Source organism: Arvicola amphibius, chromosome X (genome assembly GCF_903992535.2).
Source record: "Arvicola amphibius chromosome X, mArvAmp1.2, whole genome shotgun sequence".
Taxonomy (NCBI): Eukaryota; Metazoa; Chordata; class Mammalia; order Rodentia; family Cricetidae; genus Arvicola; species Arvicola amphibius.
Window position 1 is genome coordinate 88,486,409 of NC_052065.1, and position 14,476 is coordinate 88,500,884.

Consider the following 14,476-nt stretch of genomic DNA (forward strand, 5'->3'; position numbering starts at 1 on the left):
ACAAAAATAAACTATCACATCAATACCTTAAAAAGTGACTATTTTTAAAAGTCACACACTTTGGGTGCAGATATAGAGAAATTGAAGTCTTCATGTATTACTAACCAGTTTATAAACTGGTGCAGCTACTTTTGAAAAGAGCATGGAAGACCTTCAAGATTTAAACACTGAATTACCATTTGATTTGGCACAATTTAATTTCTATATGTATGTTCAAGAAAGCTGAACATATAAATCCACATATAAATTTGTACACACACTCATCTTAGTATTATTTATAAATAGCCAAGGTGCAAACGGTGCAAATACCCACCAATTGGCAAACAAAAAAAATCTTCATATAAACACACCAGAGAGTTTTGTTTGGCTATAAAAATGAATGAAGTAATGACAGATGCTGCAATATTGATAAACCTTAGAAACACTGTAGTAAATGAGGGAAGCCAGACACAAAATACCATGTAAGATCCCATTTATATAAGGTATCTGTAAGTGACATGTCTTATACAAATAGAAAGTAGTTTTTACTATTCTCCCTCTTTTTCTCCCAGTACTAAGGATTGAATGCAGGGCCTCAGAGTTTCTTTTTAAAATATGTTTTTATTCTTGTGAATTTCACACAATGTATTTTCAGCATATTAACAAAGGTTAGATGAGTTTTCCATGAATATACAGTGTGAGTCAGATTTTGAATTATCTTAGGTCTGTATTTATTTTGGGGATGACAAGAAGGCTCTAAATTAATTGTAGTCACAGTTGCATAACTGGATATATTAAAAATCATTGAATTACATGCTTTATGTGAATGAATTATATGGTATGAATTTTATCTCAGTGTGTTATCATCAATAACGCTTGTAGCTTCACAGTTAATATCTGGTGTTGTTCTTAGGTGTACATGAGATGTCAGAAGGGTTGAAAATGGGGTGAGAGCGTTAGTAATATTCTTCACTAAGTGAGTAAATGTCTGTATTCTCTTAGCACTGTCTTCATAAATCAATACATGGAGGAGTGATGAGGTTCAGCTTCGCTTTTGTGGCCCACCACAGGGTCTAAAGCAGAGCAGGAAGTGCCATTTGTCTTGAATGGCCCATTTCTTTTCCACAGTAAGGAAAGGAGTGAGGCAGATGACCTCAGAAACCCTCCTACAGCATGACTATCTGCACCTAGCCTTATGGGTAATGCAAAAAGTACACCACACTAAAGGGATAGGGCTTAAGTCTTGAGACCTGAATTCCTTTCAAGGGAGAAGCTCGTTCGTTCAACACAAAGCACAATATTATTGCTTTTTTTTAAAAAAAAAAAGATGCATGAATTTCCACATACCATCTGCCTGTTATTTTTACAAGTTCCTGCCTAAAGTAGGTTTGGATGTATGCTGTTGGAATTTGAAGGCATAATTGTGATATTGTTCCTAAGAACTATTACGGTATTGTCTTCCTAGCACTTTTGTTTGATTGTGAGTTTTATTTTTTCTCTCTGGAAAGCCTGTTTGACTAAATCAAATGCATATAAATGAGGGCACTCGGATGCCATTCTTAGAGAGCGCTAGGTGATTAGACACTCAAAGTTAATGAGTTAATGTATTGCTAATCAACCAAACTTACAACATAATTTCATAGAGATAATTGAAACTATTGGATAGGATCAAGCATGTTGCACCCTCATCTCATTCTGTCATTCACTCTCATTGCGAAGAAGTTGGAAGTGTGTTCTTGCTGTGCTCCTCTTTTATTAGGCTTAGTAACAGCAAACCCATCGAAATGGGCACACAGAACTTTTCACTTAGCTATTTCCTAGTACACGTTACGCCCATTCACTCCTTATCATTCTTTCCTTGGAGTATATGCCTTAAAAAATAAAGAGCAACGGACTTTGCATAATTGTATGTGTTGCCCAAATACCAACTAGCCTTCTTGACCCTGAATTCAATATAACTGTGTGGAGGTGGGGACACTATTTCGGTCTAATCAGCACTCTAACTCAGGCAAGGGCCAGTAAATGAGACTTGCTTACCAGCCAGTAACTACAGGTTCACAGTGGTACCTTATATTACATGAAGTCCTTACTGTGTGTTCCAATGCTATTTTTCTGTTTATTTCTTTAGCAGATAATTGTCGCCGTTTTTTTTTTTTTTCTTGAGGCCGTTACTTGAAGTTAGGACTGCAGTTCTAGCATCCCTTATCCTGCTAAGTTGTGCAATGCCATACATCCTCTTGGAATTTTCATCATGGATTTTGCAGCTATGTAGGTCAAAACTTAGACATACAATTTACAATGATCTAATTTTATCAAAAATTTCACACGCACCCATATGCATGTATATCTATTCCACACTTTCTATTATAAACTTTTTGTCTTTCCTCAGAAAGAAGCTCTTGCTGTGTAGTATCACTCTTTGACACGGTAGTGTCTCTGTAGCCCAAGCTAACCTTGAACTTCTGACAATCCTCCTGCCTCAACCTCCCAATTGCTACGTAGCATGCATTACCATACTTGGCTTCTATTCTAAGGTCAGCCTCATAGAAAGGGATACAGTGTTGACGGTGGTAACATGGGCATTTATTTTTAGCTGATAGGAATATACAAAATTCCATCTAAAATGCTATATCATTCATTAATCAACATGAGTTACTTCCAATTTATAGATATTACAATTGTCAAACTTTAGATAGGAAGACATTAGCATAATGTGGTAAGAAGCATAGGAAAAGCACAGTCTCTATTCAATAAATATTTAACTAATGCATTAATTCACTTCATATGAAGCTTTGACCTAATAATAACATAAAATTTGGAAAGAGAAAACAAAATGAAACAAAAGCAACATGCTTCCTCTCAGTAGCATGTTTCATTCGGAGGATTAGAGGAAAAGACATCTTGAAATTATCCTGAAGGACAAACTGAATATTTTTTCTAGGTCATCACAATAATACATTTTAGACAGTGGATTAGTTACAGTTCTTTAGAGAAACAGAATTTATATAATAAATAGAGAAATAAATACATAAATATATCACACACTATACACACATACACACACACACACACACACACACACACACACATATATATATACATATGTATCCACACACACATATATAAAGGGAATTTATGAGAGTGGCTTACAGGCTGTGATACAGCTAGTCCAACAGTGGCTGTCTACCAATAGGTCCAAGAAATCAGTAGTTGCTCAGTCCATGAGAATAGATGTCTTAGCTGACCTTCAGTATACTTTGGAAAACTAAAGAAGCAGGCTCCACTGCTAGTGAAGAAATGAACTTGCTACTGGAGAGCAAACAGGTAAAGAGAGCAAGCCTCCTTCTTCCACATCCTTTATATAGGATGCCAGCAGAAGGTGGTCCAGATTAAAGGTGGATCTTCCTACCTCAAAAGATCTGAGTTAAAAGTAGGTCTTGCCACCCAGATATCAATCCACACACCCACAAACACCTGATGTTTGACAAAGAAGCAAAAAATATAAAATGGGAAAAAGAAAGTATATTCAACAGATGGTGCTGGCATAACTGGATATCAACATGTAGAAGACTGAAAATAGACCCATATCTATCACCATGCACAAAACTCAACTCCAAATGGATCAAAGACCTCAAAATAAAAACAACCACGCTGAACCTCATAGAAGAGAAAGTAGGAAGTACACTAGAACGCATTGGCACAGGAGACCACTTCCTAAATATAACCCCAGTAGCACAGACACTGAGAGAAAAATTAATAAATGGGAACTCTTGAAACTGAGAAGCTTCTATAAAGCAAAGGACATGGTCAACAAGACAATGACTACCTACAGAATGGGAAAAGATCTTCAGCAACCGCAAATTAGACTGAAGGCTGATCTCCAAAATATACAAAGAACTCAAGAAATTGGTCATGAAAAGAACAAATAATTCAATTTAAAAAATGGGGTACAGACCTAAACAGAGAACTCTCAACAGAGAAATATAAAATAGTTGAAAGACACTTATGGACATGCTCAACATCCTTAGCCATCAGAGAAATGGAAATTAAAACAACTCTGAGATTCCATCTTACACTTACATCTTACATCTTACATTGTAAGAATGGCCAAGATAAAAATACTGATGACAACTTATGCTGGAGAGGTTGTGGGGTAAAGGGAACACTCCAGCATTGCTGGTGGGAGTGCAAACTGGTACAGCCCCTTTGGATATCAGTATGACGATTTCTCAGAAAATTAGGAAACAACCTTCCTCAAGACCCAGCAAGACCACTTTTGGGTATATACTCAAAGGATGCTCAAACATACCATAAGAACATCTGCTCAACTATGTTCATAGCAGCATTGTTTGTATATAATCAGAACCTGGAAACAACCTAAATGCTCCTTGACCGAAGAATGGATAAGGAAAATGTAGTAGATTTACACAATGGAGTCCTACACAGCAGAAAAAAAATAATGACATCTTGAAATTTGCTGGCAAATGGATGGATATAGAAAACATCATATTGAGTGAGGTAACCCAGACCTAGAAAGACAAATATAATATGCACTCACTCTGACGTGGCTTTTAGACAAAAAGCAAAGAAAATCCAGCCTACAATTTAGAATCCCAGAGAACCTAGACAACAATGAAGACCCTAAGAGAGACATACATGGATCTATTATACATGGGGAGTAGAAAAAGACAAGATCTTTTGAGTAAATTGGGAGCATGGGGACCATGGGAGAGGGTAGAAGGAGAGGGGAGAGGAAGGAAAGGAGCAGAGAAAAATATATAGCTCAATAAAAACAAAATTTAAAATGTGGGTCTTCCCCCGTTTTTTCCCCTTAAATGATTTAATTAAGAAAAAAAATCTCTCACAGGTGTACCTAGCCACTTGACCTTTAGTTAATTTCAGATGTAGTCAAGTTGACAACTAAGAATAGCCATCAGAGACAGTGTTTTTCATTGTATTTCAGCATGTATCAGACTATTAAGGCACATATTTCTGGCCTTCTCCTTCAGTGTTTCTGATTTACTAAGTCTGGAGTTGGGATTAATACATTTCTATCAGCTTTCCCATGGATGCAGATACTGCTAGTTACAGAGTCACCAAATACCCTAACATGTCCAGGACTGAGCATATCCCCCAAATTTTGGTCTTTTAGTAGTAAAACGGGACTCTTTTGGGCAAATTAGTCATTTACCACTTCCCTGATCCAGGACTAGTCCAGACTTTTAGTACCATAAGACTTTGAAATTGTATACCAACCCTCTAGGTATCTTTGTCAGTTTTATTTTATTTTATGTATGTCAGTGTTTTGTCTGAATGTTTGTGTATACTGTGCTCATGCTTTCAGCCCACAGAGACCAAAGGAAGGCATCAGAATCCCTGGAACTGGAATTACAGAAGGTGTAAGCAGCCATGGTGCTGGGAATTGAAGCTGGGTCCTATGGAAGAGCAGCAGAAAGTCTGCCTGCTCCAGGGACACACATTGTGCTTGGACTAGGATGTAAACCATGGATCCCCCTGTTCCTCAGTTCCGAAGACATAGATGGAATTATATCTTTGGTTTTTCTGTGTCTTTCGCATACCCTAGGCATATTGTGGGAATTTTCTGTCTCTATAATAGCACAAGCCAATTCCTTACAACGAGCCTCTTTATGGTATAACTAAACAAACAATCTCTCTCTCTCTCTCTCTCTCTCTCTCTCTCTCCACCCACCCACCCACCCCCCCCCACACACACACTCATGCACATCCTAGAACACAACATAGAAGTGACCCCAAAGAAGTTGTTTTTGGGGCTGGGGAGATGGCTCAGCGGTTAAGAGCATTGCCTGTTCTTCCAAAGGTCCTGAGTTCAATACCCAGCAACCACATGGTAGCTGACAACCATCTGTAATGAGGTCTGGTGCCCTCTTCTGGCCTGCAGGCATACATGTAGACATAATATTGTATACATAATAACTAACTAACTAAATAAACAAATAAATATATTTTAAAAAGAAGTTATTTTTGTCTTATAGGAAACAGCCTTCTTCTTCCCTGGAGAAATCAGTGTTAGTAAGGTACCAATCACTTGAACATTTCCAGTAAACTGATCTCCCTAGTTCCACCAGTAATTTTTTTCATGTAGCCAAAGTTTTATCCTTATGCATATCTAGCATAAGCATGATCTTTGTCCAAGGGGTGTCAGTTTTTCCCTTTTAAACACTGTCTTTCACAAGATTCATTCCACTTTTCTAACGACTGCCATGTAATGCATGTGGCTAAGGGACCCTGACTGCTACGGCATTGCAGTGCCTTGGATAGCACTTCAGCAGCAATTATTGGAACCCAAATATCAATTGTCCCATGGTTGAGAAACTCTTCTCTATGCTTTCAATTTTCGAATTGCTCAAATCAAAGGACAGTGTGACCTGTTTCACAGCCTCAGGGCAAATCTGTTCCTAGAGCAACGAGTATATTCCAAGAGTTTGAAATTCATCTCAAAACACTAAAATCAATATGGATATATTATATCTAGAACTTAAAACATTTTAAAGGTCATCTTTATGTTTTTAATTTTAATTCAGTTTTACTTTAACATATATTTATTTATAGGGTACATGTTTATATATTCTAAAGAATAGAAAAAAAACAATTCAGCAATGGCTTATATTTCAAGTAAGTTGATTATTGGGAGGCAAATATTACCTAAAATATGCAATAATCTTACTAAATTTAAGTATGAAAATGATATTTTAAATTCTTTTTCAGATATTTTTCTTTAAAAGTTATCTATTGTTTTAAAAAATGTTCACATATACACTTTGATCATATTCTTCTCCTTCCCCCAACTCCTCCAATGTTTTCCTCCTCCCAACCTCTGCTCCTTACTCACCAAATCTCATGTTCTTTCTCCCTCTTCTCCAGGTTCAGGGGTCTATGCAGGAGAGAAGGTGGGAAGATTATCAGGTCCAGTGCTGATAGATGACTCCAAGACAACAGTGTTTTCCAGGCCCCAAAGGCTTAGTGCATGTATGAATTCCCAGAAACTGTGGCTGCTTTCATAATCCTGTACAAGCTCACGCCAGAAAAAGCTTCACCCCTAACCTAGAAGCTACTTCTAAGTGATACCTTCTGGGAGAGGGAAAATTGTTTTTTTTTCCTAATAGAATGACACTGGGTACATCAACCAGAGTCCAGAGGCAGACCTAAAACTTAAGAGTAATTGGCCAATGTCAAATAGGCTCCATATATTTTCGTGCTTTATTTTAAGAGTGAGAGGATGACAATGATTTTTATCTTTAAAAATTATATATACATATTTTCAACTTAGAATATGATTATATCATTTCTCCTTTCCTTTTCTTTCTCCCCAACTCCTCCCATGTACCTCCTTTCTACTCCCTCAAATTTATAGCCTCATTTTCTTTGTTGTGGTATAAGTATAAATAAAACTTCCTTAGTCACGTATATTGTTACTTGTATGTACATAATTTCAGGGCTGATCACTTGATGCACTGTCAGACAACTCCTAAGGCTGAAAGAATATTACTGAAGAGGGGTGTAGAAATGTTTGTAAGGTCAATCACAGTAAGTTTTCTAGGGGATTACATTGCCTAGAATGCAGGGAAGCTACCACTGTGAAGACTCATCAGCATGGCTGCCTAGACAAGATCTGAACTAGGATGGCACAAATAGACATTCTGACATGGAATGGGTTCATCTTACGGGGCCCTAGGCTTAGGCAAAGAGCTACAGGCAACTAAAGAATGCTGAGAGGGGAACAGATAGCCTTATCTAGGGAAGAGCCAACCAATTGGTTATATATTATTTTTTAAAAAAATGCTTAGAGATACAAGTTATATAGAATTAATGAAAAATAGAATCATACTGTGAATAAAAATTTATATAGTTAGTAATGTTTTATTGTAGTAGAGCACACATAACAAAATGTAACATTTCCAAACTATCTTTACAGCAGTATGCAATTGTCAACACCGTCCTTTTCCAGAACTCTTGCATCTTCACAATGGAAACTTTTTTTCTATTTTTTTTGAAAAATAGAGCTTTTTCATGCACTAAATTCTGATTAAAGTTTCCTTTCCCCCAACTCCTCTGAGATCTTCCTCACCTCCACTCCTTTCTGAATCCACACCCTTGTTAGAAAACAGGCAGGCATCTAAATAATAATTATAAAAAATATAAAAAAGATAGAACAAATATAAACAAATGAGAATAGGCCAAAACAAACAAACAAAGAAACAGACGAAAAAGAGCCAAAAAAGATCAAAAAGCATACAGACAAAGAGGGGCACACGGAGGGCTCCTTGTGGATGTCATACAGGGACGTGAACTGCCTGAAGGGCAAAGATTGAAAACTTGGTGCAGATTGATTGGCAACCTGGATCAGACTTCAGGGAGCCTGACACCAGGTGGTTTGTTCACAATGTATTTAAGCAAAGTATAATTTGGAAATAGGTTTCCTGGTGTAGTACAATCCCCAGTGTACAAAGAGGCATAATTATGTTGAAACTCAACTCAGGGTACAACATGTCATTTTCTTCAAGAAGATGGGTTCTGGAGATAATGCTACCTGTACTCGCTTAAGGGCCTAAGCATCTGGCCTAATCCAAGTTATACAGATCGCATCTAGGTCATTTGGACCATTAGCCACCTGTGATCTTGCTTGTGTGAGCCTGAGGGAGCTTCTGGCTCTAGGGATCATTTAGATTACTAGCTGGCTCCAGTCTTGATTGTAGGAGCTTGATATGGCCTGGCTCAACAGATAACGCAGATCGCCAGTTAATCATTTCCAATTGTCATCTTTCTGGATGGAAGAGCAGGTTTTTCAGCTTTCCCACTGGAAATGCAACCCTGTGCTTAACATTCCTAGGTTTTCTGGAGATCTGTGGGCTCAAGGATTTTCATCTTATGCTCACAACAACTCATGTTTGTACACACATTAATCCTATAAAAAAACACAAGACGAGAAGCCATATTATATACTCAAAGGACTTGTATGGTTAAAAAAATGTCCTGACTAAATATTATGGAACAAGGCGCCTCCAAATATGCCACTGAGTTCATTTTGTGTTGGCCATCTACTGTTGGGCATGGGACCAACCCTTAAGGTTTGTATCCCCAGTGAGACTCTGTTGAGAAAACTAATTTTAATTTGCATGTTGTTATCAGTTGGAGATAGCTTCTGGGTTAGGGATGGGAGCTTGTGTCCATTTCTTCTCTCATCACTGGGACCCCATCTCGCACACACCTGGCAATCCCCTGAGCATGCTTCCACAGTCTCTGTAGTTCATACGTGCATTGGCCTTGCTGTGTTTAGAAGGTCTTTTTTTTGATGTCCTTCACCCCTTCTGGTTCTTACATGCTTTCCGCTTCCTTTCTACAGGGTTCCCGAAGCCCTGATGGGAGGGATTTGTTGGAGACATCCCATTTATGATTGAGTGTCCCAAGGCTTTTCACTCCCTGTACACTGTCTGGCCATGAATATTTGTTCCCATCTGCTGCTGGAGGAAGCTTTTCTGATGACCGCTGAGCAAGACTCTGATCTATGAGTATAGAAGAATGCTGCTAGTAGTCATTTAATTGCTGTGTTTCATTAACAGAACAGTAGCGTTCGGCTTTCCATTAGGTCTCTATCTAGTATAATATTCTTGGTTATCTAAACAGTGTTGGGGATAAGTTCCATCTCATGGAGTGGTCCTTATATCCAATCAGATATTGGTTAGTTACTCCTACAAGTTTGGTGCCACTATTTCATTAGCTAATCTTGCAGGCAGGTCATCATTATAGAATGAAGGATTTGTAGCTGGGTTGGTGTTTATCTTTCTCTTCTGGTAAGTACCTTCCAGGAACACTGATCATTAGGGGCAAAGGCTCTAGGTAGGCACAAGTTCAACTTCTCTGTGTTCAGTGAGTTGTATAGGTGTTGTCTTCAACAATAGGGTCTCACTGTTCATTTATAAAGGGCAACTAATAGCCTTGGCAATAGCCTGGGTGGTTTGGGGATTCCTATGGGGCCCCATTCAGTCAAAAATTCTTCATGGACGGGCTCTGTGGGAGCCTTCTCAGCTTGGTCGATCACCTTCCTGGACCTGGGGGGAGTTGGGAGGACCTTGGTCTTAGCATAGAGTGGGGAACCCTGATGGCTCCTTGGCCTTGAGAGGGAGGGAGGGGAGGTATGGATGGAGGGGAGGGGAGGGAAGGGGGAGAAGGAGGGGAGAGAAGGGGGAGAAGGAGGGGAGGGAGGGGGGAGGAGGAGGGAAGGAGATGGAAATTAAAAAAAAAAATAAAAAAAAAATTCTATTAGGTGTCACCCATAGAACTGGTACTGGAAGCTTCCTTTGGTAATAAGAGATGCCCAGTTGGGATTCTGTCTTCCTGTTATTTGGAGATTTCATTTAGATCATCTTCATATGTGTATTTATTATAGGAAACGTCTACGGTATTAGGTTTCCATAATACCCCTCAAATTAGCCCTTGGTTTTAGTTGGCCCCTGCATATTCCCTCTCTCACTCCTCTCTTTCCTCCAGACCCCTGTCTGAGCCTCCCATTCCAATACTCCCTAAGTTCATCCATAAGGATTTATTTTAGTTCCCATTTCTAGGGAAATCTATCCTTCCTCTCTAGTCCTTTCCTCTATATCTTTTTTATTTATATGGATTGTAGCTTGATTATTGAAAACCAAACAGCTAATCTACATATATAAATAAATATATACCTTATTTGTCTTTCTAGGTCTGTGCTACCACACTGAGGATGATTTTTTTTTCTAGCTCCATCCAGTGACCTGTAAATTTCATGTCATTTTTTAAATCGCCAAGTAATACATTGTGTAAATGAACCACATTTTCCTTATCCATTCTTCTGTTAAGGGACATCTAGATTATTTCCAGTTTCTGGCTATTATGAATAAAGCCACAATAAACATGGTTGAGCAAGTTTCCTTGTGGTAGGATAGAGTATCCTTTGGGTATATGTCCAAGAGTGTGCCTTAGTTAACATTTCTTTTGCTATGAAGTACAACAACTTTATAAAGAAAAACTTCTATTTGGGGCTGGATTACAGTTTCAGAGGTTTAGTTCATTATGGCAAGAAGCATGGCAACATGCAGAGAGATATGGTGCTGGAGAAGGAACTGAGAGTTCTTTTCTTGATCTGCAGGCAACAGAAGGAGACTGTGTAAGACACTGAGCATAGCTTGAGCAAATGTGACCTCCAAACCCACCCTCACAGTGACATAGTTCCTCCAACAAGGCCATACCTACTCCAACAAGGCCAACACCTCCTAATATTAGGCCACTCCCTATCGGACAAACATTCAAACACATGAATCTGTGGGGGCCATACCTATTCTGACCTTCATAAGTGATATATCTGGTAAATTAAGTATGATGATATATGAGGTAGATCAGTTACCATCTTCCCAAGGAACTGCCACACTGATTTCCATAACTGTACATCTGGTGACTATACCAGTTTGAATTCCCACCAGCAATAAATCAGTGTTCCCCTTACTCTGCATCCCTATAGCATGAGCTGCTATTTGTTTTATTGATGTAAGATGAAATCTCAAAGTAGTTTTGATTCACATTTCCCTGATGGCTAAGGATGTTGAATATTGCCTTATGTGCTTCTCAGCCATTTAATTTTCCTCTTATGATAATTCTCTTTAGATCTCTACCACAGTTTAAATATTGTATATAAATGTTATTGGACAATATATTACTTTTAAAAATGGCTTATTTTGTTCAGCACAATTCTACAAGATTCATCCATGTTACTACACTGTCCAAATGTTCCTCCTTATAAAACTGAATAATCTTCCATTATGTATATATGTTTACCATATTTTGTTGATCCATTCATCTATTGAAGGACATGGGTTAGTTTAGCACTTCACTGTTGTGAATAATGCTTCTATGAACATGGATTGCAGGTATTTGAGTACCTGTTTTCAATGATCTAGTTTACAAACTTAGAAGTAGAATTGCTGGATCACCTCATAATTCTACATACATTTATTTTTAATAAATTACAATGCTTGTTTGTTTTATTATTAGCTTCTCTAATGGGTTTTGGTGGCATCTTACTGTGATTTTGATTTCTTATCCCTAATTATCTAGTGACATTAGTCATCTGTTCTTGTGCTTACTGGCTGTCTATTAATCCTCCTTATAAAAATGTTGATTAAAACCTTCTACCAATTTAAAAATGATATCTGTGTATATGTTGGTTATTTAATTTTAATGATACAATTGTTGAGTTACAGAAATTCTGTGCCTGTTCTGGTTTTCTGACTCTGACCTCCAAAGCACAGGGGATCCCTCTTTTCTGCAATCCAGGGAAGACCTATGCCTTTAAACAATGCTTTCCAGTTCTTGGCCATCTGGTTATGAGTTTATTACTAATAATTTATTATTGAGTGAAAATTGGCCAATAAATAGTCTCCCAACTCATAATTACATTTGAAAATATTTCTCCCAGAAAATATGAACCCCAAATTTAAGGAAATAAGTTCTAGTTGGAGAAGTTTCTAGTACTGGGGAAAATAATGAGTAACATATCTTTCTGTTTTCTCTATATATACTGATTAGGTAGTCCTGCCCTTCATTTATTAGATTTTTACACACTATCTATCTTCTTTTCAATTTACTGCATATATGATGGGAGAAAACCTAATATGGCTCACAGCTGTGTCTATTTCATAAGAATGTGCTTGTGACATCTGCTCACGCCATTTTCTTTGCCTAATCTTCTTTACCAAAAGTTAAAGGATTTGCTTATAACTTGATGCTGCATATTTATTTCTCTGTATGTTTGAATTCACACATGAAAACTGAGGAGAGCTGGACTTGACGATTGTGTTTCCACACCTCAGAAACCTAGGCTTGCCAAAATATGTTGGAATGCTGCGCATGGGCGCTCAGAGCTGTCTTGCCACTTTAAGGGATAGGCGTCTGTCTCAGTTGCACATATGGTCATATTATTGCCTATATTTTCATGAGATGAGTAATCATAGCTCAGATTTATATAGTAATTCCTATGGGTGAGTTCTCTCTTTCTATCTCTTTCAAATGGCTTAGAACCTACTTTAAGAGCTTTCTCAAGCCTCTCTGTGGTCTGTTATCATTAAAAGCAGATGGCCAGCAATAGGCATATCCCTGAGACCGAAGGTGGCTACCGTGGGGACTGTGGATGTGTCTTTCATACTTAGAGTGTCTGCCCATACACATATTAAAAACATAATGAAAAAACGTAATTGTGCAAGATAGAACCAGAGTGGGAGGAGAGAAGGAGATAGTGGGCTTATTTTGCATCATTACATCTTTGTGAAGGGCTCTGAGAAGTCCTGGAATCCTGCAAAGCTGGACATGCAGCTTCTTTTGAGAGTATTTTTAAAATCAGATTAAGAGAATAAACACATATTTTTAACTGTTCCCTAAAACTTTGGGATGTAGGATATGTGTACTTCCATCTGGGCATTTGTCTCATTTTCTCACAAATTTTACTGGCATGTCTCTTTAAGGCTATATGCTCAGGTATTGGGTGGATCATGCAAGAAGAGAATCATTGAGGTGTGGTGGGAGTGGTTAGTGAGGAAGAGAAGGGGGATATCTACTTGGGAATGTATAATATCTTCTCATAGAGAGACTGGACAATTCCAGTAAAACAAGTGGCAGTACATAAACTCTTGAATCAGGCATTCTGGATTTTATTCTTGGCTCTGCAACATGCTATCTTGATAACCTTGGAAAGTCATTTGATGTCAGTGTTTTTGTTTTCAGTTTTGTCACCATAAAATCTGACTTAATTCAGCCTATATGGCATTAAAGTACTTACGTAGTTCCCGGCAAGTTGTGTGTACTATGCGAGTTCTAGCTTTTGAAATAATTATTTACATCCAAGCATTGCTGGACTGAATGTGTCAATATTGTGGAGGAACTCCAAGCAAGAGAAGCTCTGTTCATTTGCCATATTTTTCAGTCCCAAGAATAATATGGAAACCGCCAAAGTTGATCAGAATGAAAAGAACATCATAGAAATGGGCTCCCTAGAACATCAGAAGAGAATAACTGGAATGGGTCACACCAGTCACTGTTCTTATTTTCAAATGCTAGAGGGAGGGTCAGGCTGATGATGTCTTTGGGAGAAGTGTTTGTGGTAGAGGGTTTCTGTTGGTTGGTGAGCATCTGGTTGGAGGGTGGCATAGTCTCCTGCCCAGTTATAGACTGAAGTCATGGAAACAGACAGAAATGATAGTTATTTACATCCTTCCAATGCACTTGGGCATCTTAAGAGTTGACTTTGCAGAACCTGTGGTAGATGTCATGTTTAAATAATTTATATTGAAACAATGTCCCACTTAGTACACATAGTGGCATTTAGGGGTCAGGGACCATGGGTAGTAGAGACTTCAGTCATTGAAGATTTCCAGGTTGTAATAGCTCATTGTAGATACCATCTATGTCTGAACCTGCAGATATTACCTTCTGCGTTAGT